Genomic DNA, 8,818 nt, shown 5'->3' on the forward strand with positions numbered 1-8,818 from the left:
GCTCCGCTGCAGCCGGCTTCTTCTTTGAGCACTGGATAACCAGGTGGGACCTGCTACCACAGCAAAGACATGAGATGTCCCCAGTGGTGAGGTGCAACTTGTACTGCTACCCATCAATAATGGAGGACATGAACTGAGGCAAACCCCAACCCTCCCTGTTAAGCAGCATAAACAGCTGCCTTTTAAAGGACAGGAGGTGCTGGAGCTCAGGCACCCTGCCAAGAAGCAGTTTACAGACTGGCCCTGTAACCATGCTATATGGGTGCAGGTGGTTAGTGAGGTCATCATCTGAGAGAAATGGAGGCACGTTCAAGGCTGTCCTGCCACTGCTGGGAAGGGGGACTGTGCATGGCAGAGGACTGGGAGTCAGGAGAGGAAAGAAGGAGGTGGCAGAGATGGGCTTGGGGCACATGTAGAGCACAAGGAGGAACAGCCCAGGAGAGAAGAGAGGGGAAGGGGAGTGGTGGGGAGAGCCTCCCAGTTCCCGATGCCCTGAGCAGAACTTACCAGGCTGCAATGATAGCCAGTTGCCTTGGCCAGGAGACTGCAGTTCCTGGGCCCAGGGTTGGGGGAGTGGGGAGCAGGAGCCAGACCTGGCCTCAGATGGGGGTGAGGCCTGATGGTGAGGCTGCTGGGGTGTAGCCTCTGTCAACGTGCACAACATCCCAGCCCACTCCTTGGACTTCTTTCTATTCCCACTGGTGTCATGCAGAAGCTGGGGGACCCACCACTCTGGCATCTCCTCAGGCCTGGCTAAAGCAGTGGGTCCTGCCTATGACATGAGTCCCTCCTTGCTGTTGCACCCAGCATGGCTGGGCAATGGTGTTGTTGCAGGGCTGGAGGAGGATCCTGCCTCTTGGGACTCTTGCCAGGTCATAAGGCTGGTCGCTTCAGGCTCCATTCCTCTCTTGGTGGTGAAGGAGTAGCAGGGGGCTCCAGAGCTGTGGGCCAGTGATTCAGGCCAACTCCTCATAGTGGGCTATGGTGGATCACCCCACTCCCTAGCACAGGCTAGCATTGAGCACTGCATGATATTGCCTGTGCAAGGCCTTGGCCTTGGCTTTGCTCTAGCACTGCTGCCATGTTTTGGCATGCCCCTACTTGGCCATCTGTACAGCAATTGCCCAGTAAATGTGCTTGCCTTGGTGTTCCTGGGTGAACTGCTGCAATGTAACTTCCTGGCCCCAAATAGCCATATCAGTAACCTCCTCAGGCTGCCATCTGGGTCCCAGGTGCCTGACTGGGTAGACTCCTGTGCCAGCACTCCCAGCTGGATGGAACTGGTCTCAGTCATGGGGGTGGGGGAGGTGGTGACATCACCATGGCCATATGCCCATCAGGCTGCAGCTCCACACCCACTGGAGCTGGTGGCTGAGGGCCCAGAGTCATGGAATACCACATGTATCCCAGTAGAAGGAGAAGCTGGGTGCTTCAGGCTGGGCCAGCCATGAGGCTTGTTCCCAGGAGGATACCTCCAGCTGGGGCCCTGTGGACGCCATGGGCAAGGTGGGGTGGCCTTTGTGCAGCAGGCTACCCAGACAGACAGTGGGAGGGGATGGGCAGATCTCAGGATGGCTGTGGTCCTTGTCAGGGTGCCGGCCCCACATTGCTCTGGTTTGGGCAGATGGCCCAATGCCCAAGAGTGAGGCTATGCCCTGGGAACCCTCACTGAGACCTGTTCTCACCCCATGCTATGTTGCTGTAGCTAAAGATGGCACTCCATTTGCTCTCTCTACAGAAAGCCCATCTGCTAGGGGAGAGGACACTGTCCAGAGCCTGGGAGCCACCCACCTACTCTCAAGCACTCCAGGGGCCATCTAGATGCACTCCCTGTGCCAGGAGCAACACGCACAGTAGGACAGCATCTAGGAGGAGCTGCTCCGGGCAGAGCAGATGTGCCTCTGGGAGGCCTAGGAATACTGCCAGCAGGTCCTGGCCAAGTTCCTGGACAAAGTGCAGGGTGGGAGGGTGGCCCTGCAGCAGCTGGTGGCAGAGATAAGGGAGGAGTGATGGCTGGCCCTGGACAGCTACAAGTTGCTGAGGCAACTGTGGGCCTCCATTGACACCACTGTCCAGGAGGAGCGTAGGTGTTGTAGCAACTCCTGGCCACCAACCCCATGCTGGCCACTTCTGCTGCTACACCCCAGCCTGTACCAGCAGCACAGCTACCTGCCCTCCCTAGGAAGCCTGCACCCCACCACCAGGGGCAGGACCCAGCTGGGAGCATTTTGCCTACCTGGTAGTTTGTTGGCACCCCTGCAGGGCCCATAGGCCTACTGTAGTCATCAAAGGGCACCACTCCTGCCTCCCCCCTAATCAGTTATGGGCCTAGCTGCAGCAGCTGCCACTGAGAACTGTCCACCCTCTTTCCCAGAGTAGCAGAGACCCCGGCCAAGTTGGCGTGGTACTTGCACATAGGGTGATGAAACACAGGGCAGAGGCCAGGCTCAGGGCCAAGAGGCTGCTAACCCCTAATTCCCTCCTCCCTTTACCTCCTCCCCCGGTATTTCCCCTGGTCCTAAGGATGCCTTCTCTTCCCCCTGGTGCTTGTGTAAAGAGTTTTCATTTATTTCTGGTTTTGAATGGGTTTGTGCAGGGGGTGCTGGGTGAATGGTTGTGGAGTTGTGGAGGGTCTCATGTGGGGTATTGTTGGCATGTTGAACTGTTGGTGCTGGGGAAGTTTTGGGGAGAATAAAGTTGCTTTTGTTTTGACAGCAGCTACGCTGCCTATGATGTTGCAGTCCTGGCTAGATGGGGGGGCTGGTGCAGGTGGTGAGAAGGCTGGTGCCATACGTAGGGGGGTGGGCTTCAGATCGGCAGTGATGGCCTCATGCACTCTGATTCCCATGAGCCGCCGTCAGAGGAGGTGGTTCTCCCCTGCAACAATGTTCATGGCTGGCTGGCTCTGCTGGCACTGTTGCTGGATGTGCTATGATACACACATGGCTGGATGTATATTACAGGCTTTTACATTTTACCCACTAACTCCTTAACTGAACCAATAACTTCTGCTCAATTTAAGTCATAACTTGTATTTGAATAAAGGATATTCTAGAAAGGCATCTAAGATTAACTTGAAGACCTCAAGTGACAAAGAAACTACCCATCCCTTTGGTAGTTTTTTCTAATAGTTAATCATCCTCACTCTAAAAATTATTTAAGTTGAATCTATCTAGCTTTAGCTTCTCACCCTTGTTTCTTGTTTTGCCTTTTTCTGCTGGATTAAGGAGTCTCTTAGCATCCTAGTTTTTTTTTCCTGTAAAGATATACACTGTAATCAAGCCATTATCTTTTTAATAAGTTTAACTGGTATGTCATTTTAAAGCATGTTCTCCAGTCCTAAAACCATTCCCTGGCTCTTTTCTACACTATCTCCATTTTTACAGCATCCTTTTAAAAATGTGGATAGTATTCAGTCTGACCAATGCTGAGTACTAAAGAAGAGTCATCTCCCTTCTTTTCACATGTCTGTTTATACATCAAAGGATCCCACTAGCCATTTTTGGGTACTGTGAGATCCTGCTGAGTTTCTTGCCTACTGTAACCCATTACATAATTTTTAATATCATAGCTATGCAAGGCACAATGTTCATTCCTGCATTCCTTGTTTTTTGTCATATTTTTTTTGGCTGTAACAAATATATAGTCCCTTTTTGGGAGGTGTTTATGTTGGCTTTTTTTCCTATTTCTTTTTTGGTCTATATCCTTTGAGGTTGTGTTTCTCTCTGCTTTACAATAATCTGTATTGTATCTCTGGCCTTCATAGAGCTCACCAATCTAGTATACCCTTGTTCTCTGTCTTGTACCTTTACTTCCCTTCATTAATTGACATTCCCAGTTATCATGGTTTTAGAAAGCAGCACACTTTGAAGGAACATTTGTCAAATGCACAATGAGCCCCCTTTTTTGTCTGTCCAGACCTGGAAATAATTGGGAAAAGTAAGTAATGATACTGAATTATCTGAGGCAAAGAACTATCACCCAAAGAACCTTGTCTGAATTATCTGAGGCACACAAGCATGCAACACAAGGCTACAGGAGAAGAGGGCATCTGAAAACATTAGTAGGAATAACAAGATATTGATAAACTATTGGGGATTAGATTAGACAGGATAAGAACCACTGAAAACTGAAAGAAGATCACCTTAATTGAAGATGTGATAGGTGTTAAAGTGAAAAATAAATTTCCATTAAATAGCAGGTAACATATCCAACCATATATCCTAAGATCATGAACACTGCCTGGGAACAAGGGTGACAGTAAGATAAGCACTACAATTGTTTTCACAAAATTAACCTAAATAAACCAGTAAGCAAAGATGGTTTTAAAATTTAAAAAACACTACTATGGCCACCTAGCAATACCATTAGCTCACACATTCCATTTGTCACTATTGCCAGGCATAGCACCAAATGAAAAAAGTATAGTATTTATTTTTCAAAGGAAAATAAAGGTATAAACTAGATAGCCTTGCACCAGCCAATCTAATATCATCCCAAGTGCAATTTGGGATAAGTTTGTAATGACAGTTAAATGGAATACAGATGGTTTTTACCAAAAGAGATAATGCTTGATACCCTAGGCTACAAACAGATGTCATCCTTGTAGTGGCATCAGCTGTATTGGGATCTGTCCTGGCATAGCTGATCTGCCTCACTGGGCAACACAGATGTCACCCATTGTCCTGAACTGCGGAAGTGCCATATGTATGCCCAGGGAATCCCTTGCCAGGGGATTCCTGGGGCACATCTCTGCAAGCAGAGAAACCCAGAGAAATATTGCCAGGGCTTCAGGGGTTTGGTCCTGCAGGAGATTTCTTGGGTCCGTGCACAATCAGGCCCCTGAAGCTCCAGGACCTCCTGCCTAGGGCAGCTGGAGAGTACAGGCAGCTCCTGACTGCCCACATTCTCCTATCACAAAGGAAATACACATCCACTACGAAAAAGCAGCACAACTTTTACCACCTATTGTTACGGCAACAATTTTGTCGACAAAGGGTATAGATGTCCATTTCCTTGAGTTTTGTGCCATCATAAAAATTCTTATGACAGCACAGAAGTGATGTCTGTTTCCAGCCTTAGACTGACTGGACTAACTCTAAGGTGATTAGAGACTAACGCAGTCTGTAAGCTGCCACCCTGCTCTGCCTTTTGCTTTATTTGGGACTAACATTGCTAACTACTTCTCTCTACATTGTCAGGTTGCATGTTTGGAAGCTTGTGTAACAACCCTAGAAGCATTTTAGTATTTATAGACCTCACCTTGCTCTAGCTTCTTTTAAAAAGTTGCTACAGGTGTTTATGTGTATTCTCAGAATGGGTTATGGATGTCATATGGATTTTTACAGGGCCTTTACCTTTATGAGGGTCTCACATGAGCCAGTTGGAACTAAGAAGAAACCTTCTGTCAGAATCTTTGGCTCTGAGTGACTGCTGAGCGACACACAGTACCATGTATAAAACAAATAAAGAAAACACCCAGAATGGAAGAATGGAGAAACTCCCCAAATGAGAAGGAAAATGCTCTAACTTCAAGCCATGAATGCCACCAAAAAAGTAAGATAGTCAGAAGGTGGGTTTATTTTTACCAGTATCTGGTTCTGAAGCATTTGATGTTTATAATAATTTTCATTTAATGCAGGCAAAATAGGCTAAACAAAAAAATTGAGGAATAGAGCAGAGATTATTAAACAGAGAGCACAAAAACGTGAAACATAGAAGAGTTTCTGAATGATATAAGATAGAAATTCAACTTATCAATCTAGAGGTCTTCTTCCCTAGTCAAAGACCTGATCATATCTGGGATCTGGGGCAAAATTCTCAGAGGAATTACTCTGAAATGCAGAATGTGATTGAAAGTGATTGAATTTGCCAGCCAAGAAAGCCATCCCATCCAGACTGGAGGATTAGAGGCTGGATCTTAAATTGTGAGCAAGAAAAGAATCCAGATACAATAAAAGAATCTCACGGTAGAAAGAGATGCAGCGCCCCAAAACTGTAGCCAAAAAACAGCACATGGAACTGTGCGTGCAATAGGAAGAAACACAAGCTAGGACAATAGCTTTGGAAAAAGATGCACTCTACAAGAATTTGCAAGGCATAAAACGGTGTATGTCTTGTGGACAAACATGATGACAATGGCACCACTAGCTCAAGATTAAATCTTCGCAGGGGCAAGTGACAGTCTTACTGCTGCAAAAGATAGAAGATCTATTGGCTTGAAATCGATTTTATTATACAGCTTGTAATAATACCATGGGGAAAAGTACCCATTATTGGTCTAAAAGATGTCAAGCCCTGTTTTCAGAATTCACTGAAGGGAAGAGGACGCTCTCAACAGAGTACAGCATAGAGCAGGGGTGGCCAGAGTTACTCACCCTGGGAGCCACATCCACCAAAGTCAGTGGGGGGAGGGGTGCTGAACGACCCAGTGTGGCTGCAGGGGGGGTGCTTCTCCACCAAAGCCCCACACACTTCTCCCCGAGGCAGCAGCCTGGTGTCCCCCAGAACTGCCTTGGGGAGAAGTGGGTGGGGCTTTGGTACATTTTTCCGGCAGTAAAGTAAACCGTAATAATATCATTTACATTTTAAATATCTATTTATTAGGGGTGTGAGAAGTGGGCCCTATTTGATTCGGATTTGGGCCAAATCAGGGACAGTGATTTGATTTGTTGATTCAGATCACTGTCCCTGATTTGATTTGGCCGAATCCGAATCTGAAGATTCAGTGCTTATTCAGAGAATCAGCAATTCAGACATAGACACAGCTGTAAAAAAAAATTCTACATACCTTGATGTACCATCATGACTCATGATCACTGCAATGCTGGGGCACATGGAGCATCCCACAGGAGTGTTGGGGGGCCCTCCACATGCTCGGCAGTGAGCTTGGAAGTGGACTGGAAATACTTCCGGTCCACTTCCGGGCTTGCTTGAGAGCGCATTGGGGGGCCCCCTGCACTCCCCCAGCTTGGTGATCGACTCTAGGGGGACCCCAGGTGCCCCCCAGACCCAGGAGGCACCAGTCACTGAGCTGAGGGGGTGCAGGGGGACCCCCCCCGCGTGCTTGCTGGCAGACCCAGAAGTGGACCAGAAGTGCCACTTCTGGTCCACTTCCAGGTCTGCTGCTGAGCGTGCTGGGGAGCCCCCATGCTTCTGTGAGACACTCCATGAGCCCCAACATTGCAGCACTCACAAGTCCCTGCTACCTAGACATATGTAGAAAAAACATTTAAAGCTGTGTCTACGTCCGAATCTTCGAATCTTTCTGAATCTCTCCGAATCGATTCAGAGGGTTCTAATTTGATTTGGAGTGATTAAAGGGCCCTCTGTTTCAATTAAGATTTGGAGATTCGGCCACCAAATCAGGCTGAATCTCTACCATATCAAATGAGAGACTGGAGCTTCTCACAGCTCTGCTATTTAATGATCTATTTAAATATCTATTTTTAATCATTTGGATCAGCTGCCAGAACTCAGGTTCCTTGTCCCATCTGAGAACTTGCTAAATATCCTACAAATGAACTTTGGTCAACAAAGTTGGCCTAAAGATAGGTTATTCTTTCCTGTTCCATTTCTTTTATTAGGAAAGACATTTGTTCCAGCCTTCCTGAATTCACTGCAGCCTTTTCAGCATTCTTATGTCCTTTCAAGTGGCTTTCTTCATTTTTCATGAGCAGCTGTAAATACCAGACCTTTCTGTTTTGTCTGAATTAATTCATGTTGTTTTCCTGCCTCTCTCATTCTCCTTTTAGATTAGTATTCAATATGGTGAAATGTGTTAGTTCCTGAAGAGATGCAACCTTGTCCAAGTGCTTGCCAGTTTACATCTTCTTGTATTTTTAATCCCATTTTTTTTTGTTTTTCCAGGGCTTCTTTGATGGGCATGTCCTTCACTTTCAAAGAATCTTGTTGCACTTAAAGAGTTTCAGTTTTACTGCTTTGCACCTTTTTCCTTCCCGTGCTGCATTTTAGGTAAAGCCACTTGTTTCAGTCTTTCCTTACTTTAACATTTGTTTTCTATGGGAGCAGCCTCTTGTATTATCTAGGTGTGCTATGATTCTTCATCAAGGAATGGCTTTTAGCTTTATAGGATCATAGGAAAGTAAGGCTGGAATGGATCCTACAAGGTAATCTAGTCTAGTCCCCTGCCTCGTCCCTGACTAAACCATCCCAGTTAACTGTCTATCCAACCTACTCTTCATTTCCAAGGATGGAGATTATACAATTTCCCTTGGTAGCCTATTCTAGTGCTTGACTACCATCAATCCAGAAAGTTCCTCCTAATCTCCAACCTAAGAGTTCCAAAAGCAAAAAGCAGCTATCGATCTCATGCACTTTGTTTTCACTTTACATTTCTGCATATAACAGTTCAATGGACATTACAAATCATTTTTTCTTGCTTTCTCCTTTGTATTTCTTGTTTTTCAAGACAGCTTGACTTAAAAATAATGGGAAATATTACCTAGGTAAATAAACTGCTATAAGTTTATGAATATTCAATGTTACTTAAGGTTTGCTGCATGTTTAGATAAGCACAATGCTAGGCATAATGGTAGTATTTTTTAGGACTACAAAAAACTGTATGGCCTATATCTTGGCTGTCCAGCTGGTGGCCTGTGGGGTGCACGCAACTTGCAAGCAGTTAACAAGTGGCCAGTAGGCCCTTGCAGCCCCTTTTACCGCTTCTACACATTAGGGGATGGCTTTGGGGAAAGGGGGTCATTGATACAGCCTGACAGTCTGAACAGTGGGGGAGGGAGAAGTGGTCCACCCCTACAGTATATGGCTTGTACAGTGTATAGCTCAGAGATCATAT

At 46.6% G+C, this 8,818-nt stretch overlaps 1 pseudogene; it reads left to right on the forward strand.

The window, feature by feature from the left end:
* Positions 1 to 1,632: 1,632 nt before the first annotated feature.
* LOC149874820 (uncharacterized) lies at positions 1,633 to 2,316 on the forward strand (annotated as a pseudogene).
* The last annotated feature ends 6,502 nt before the right edge of the window (positions 2,317 to 8,818 follow it).

The sequence above is a fragment of the Crocodylus siamensis genome, chromosome 1 (genome assembly GCF_052110815.1).
Source record: "Crocodylus siamensis isolate JL-2025a chromosome 1, ASM5211081v1, whole genome shotgun sequence".
NCBI lineage: Eukaryota > Metazoa > Chordata > Crocodylia > Crocodylidae > Crocodylus > Crocodylus siamensis.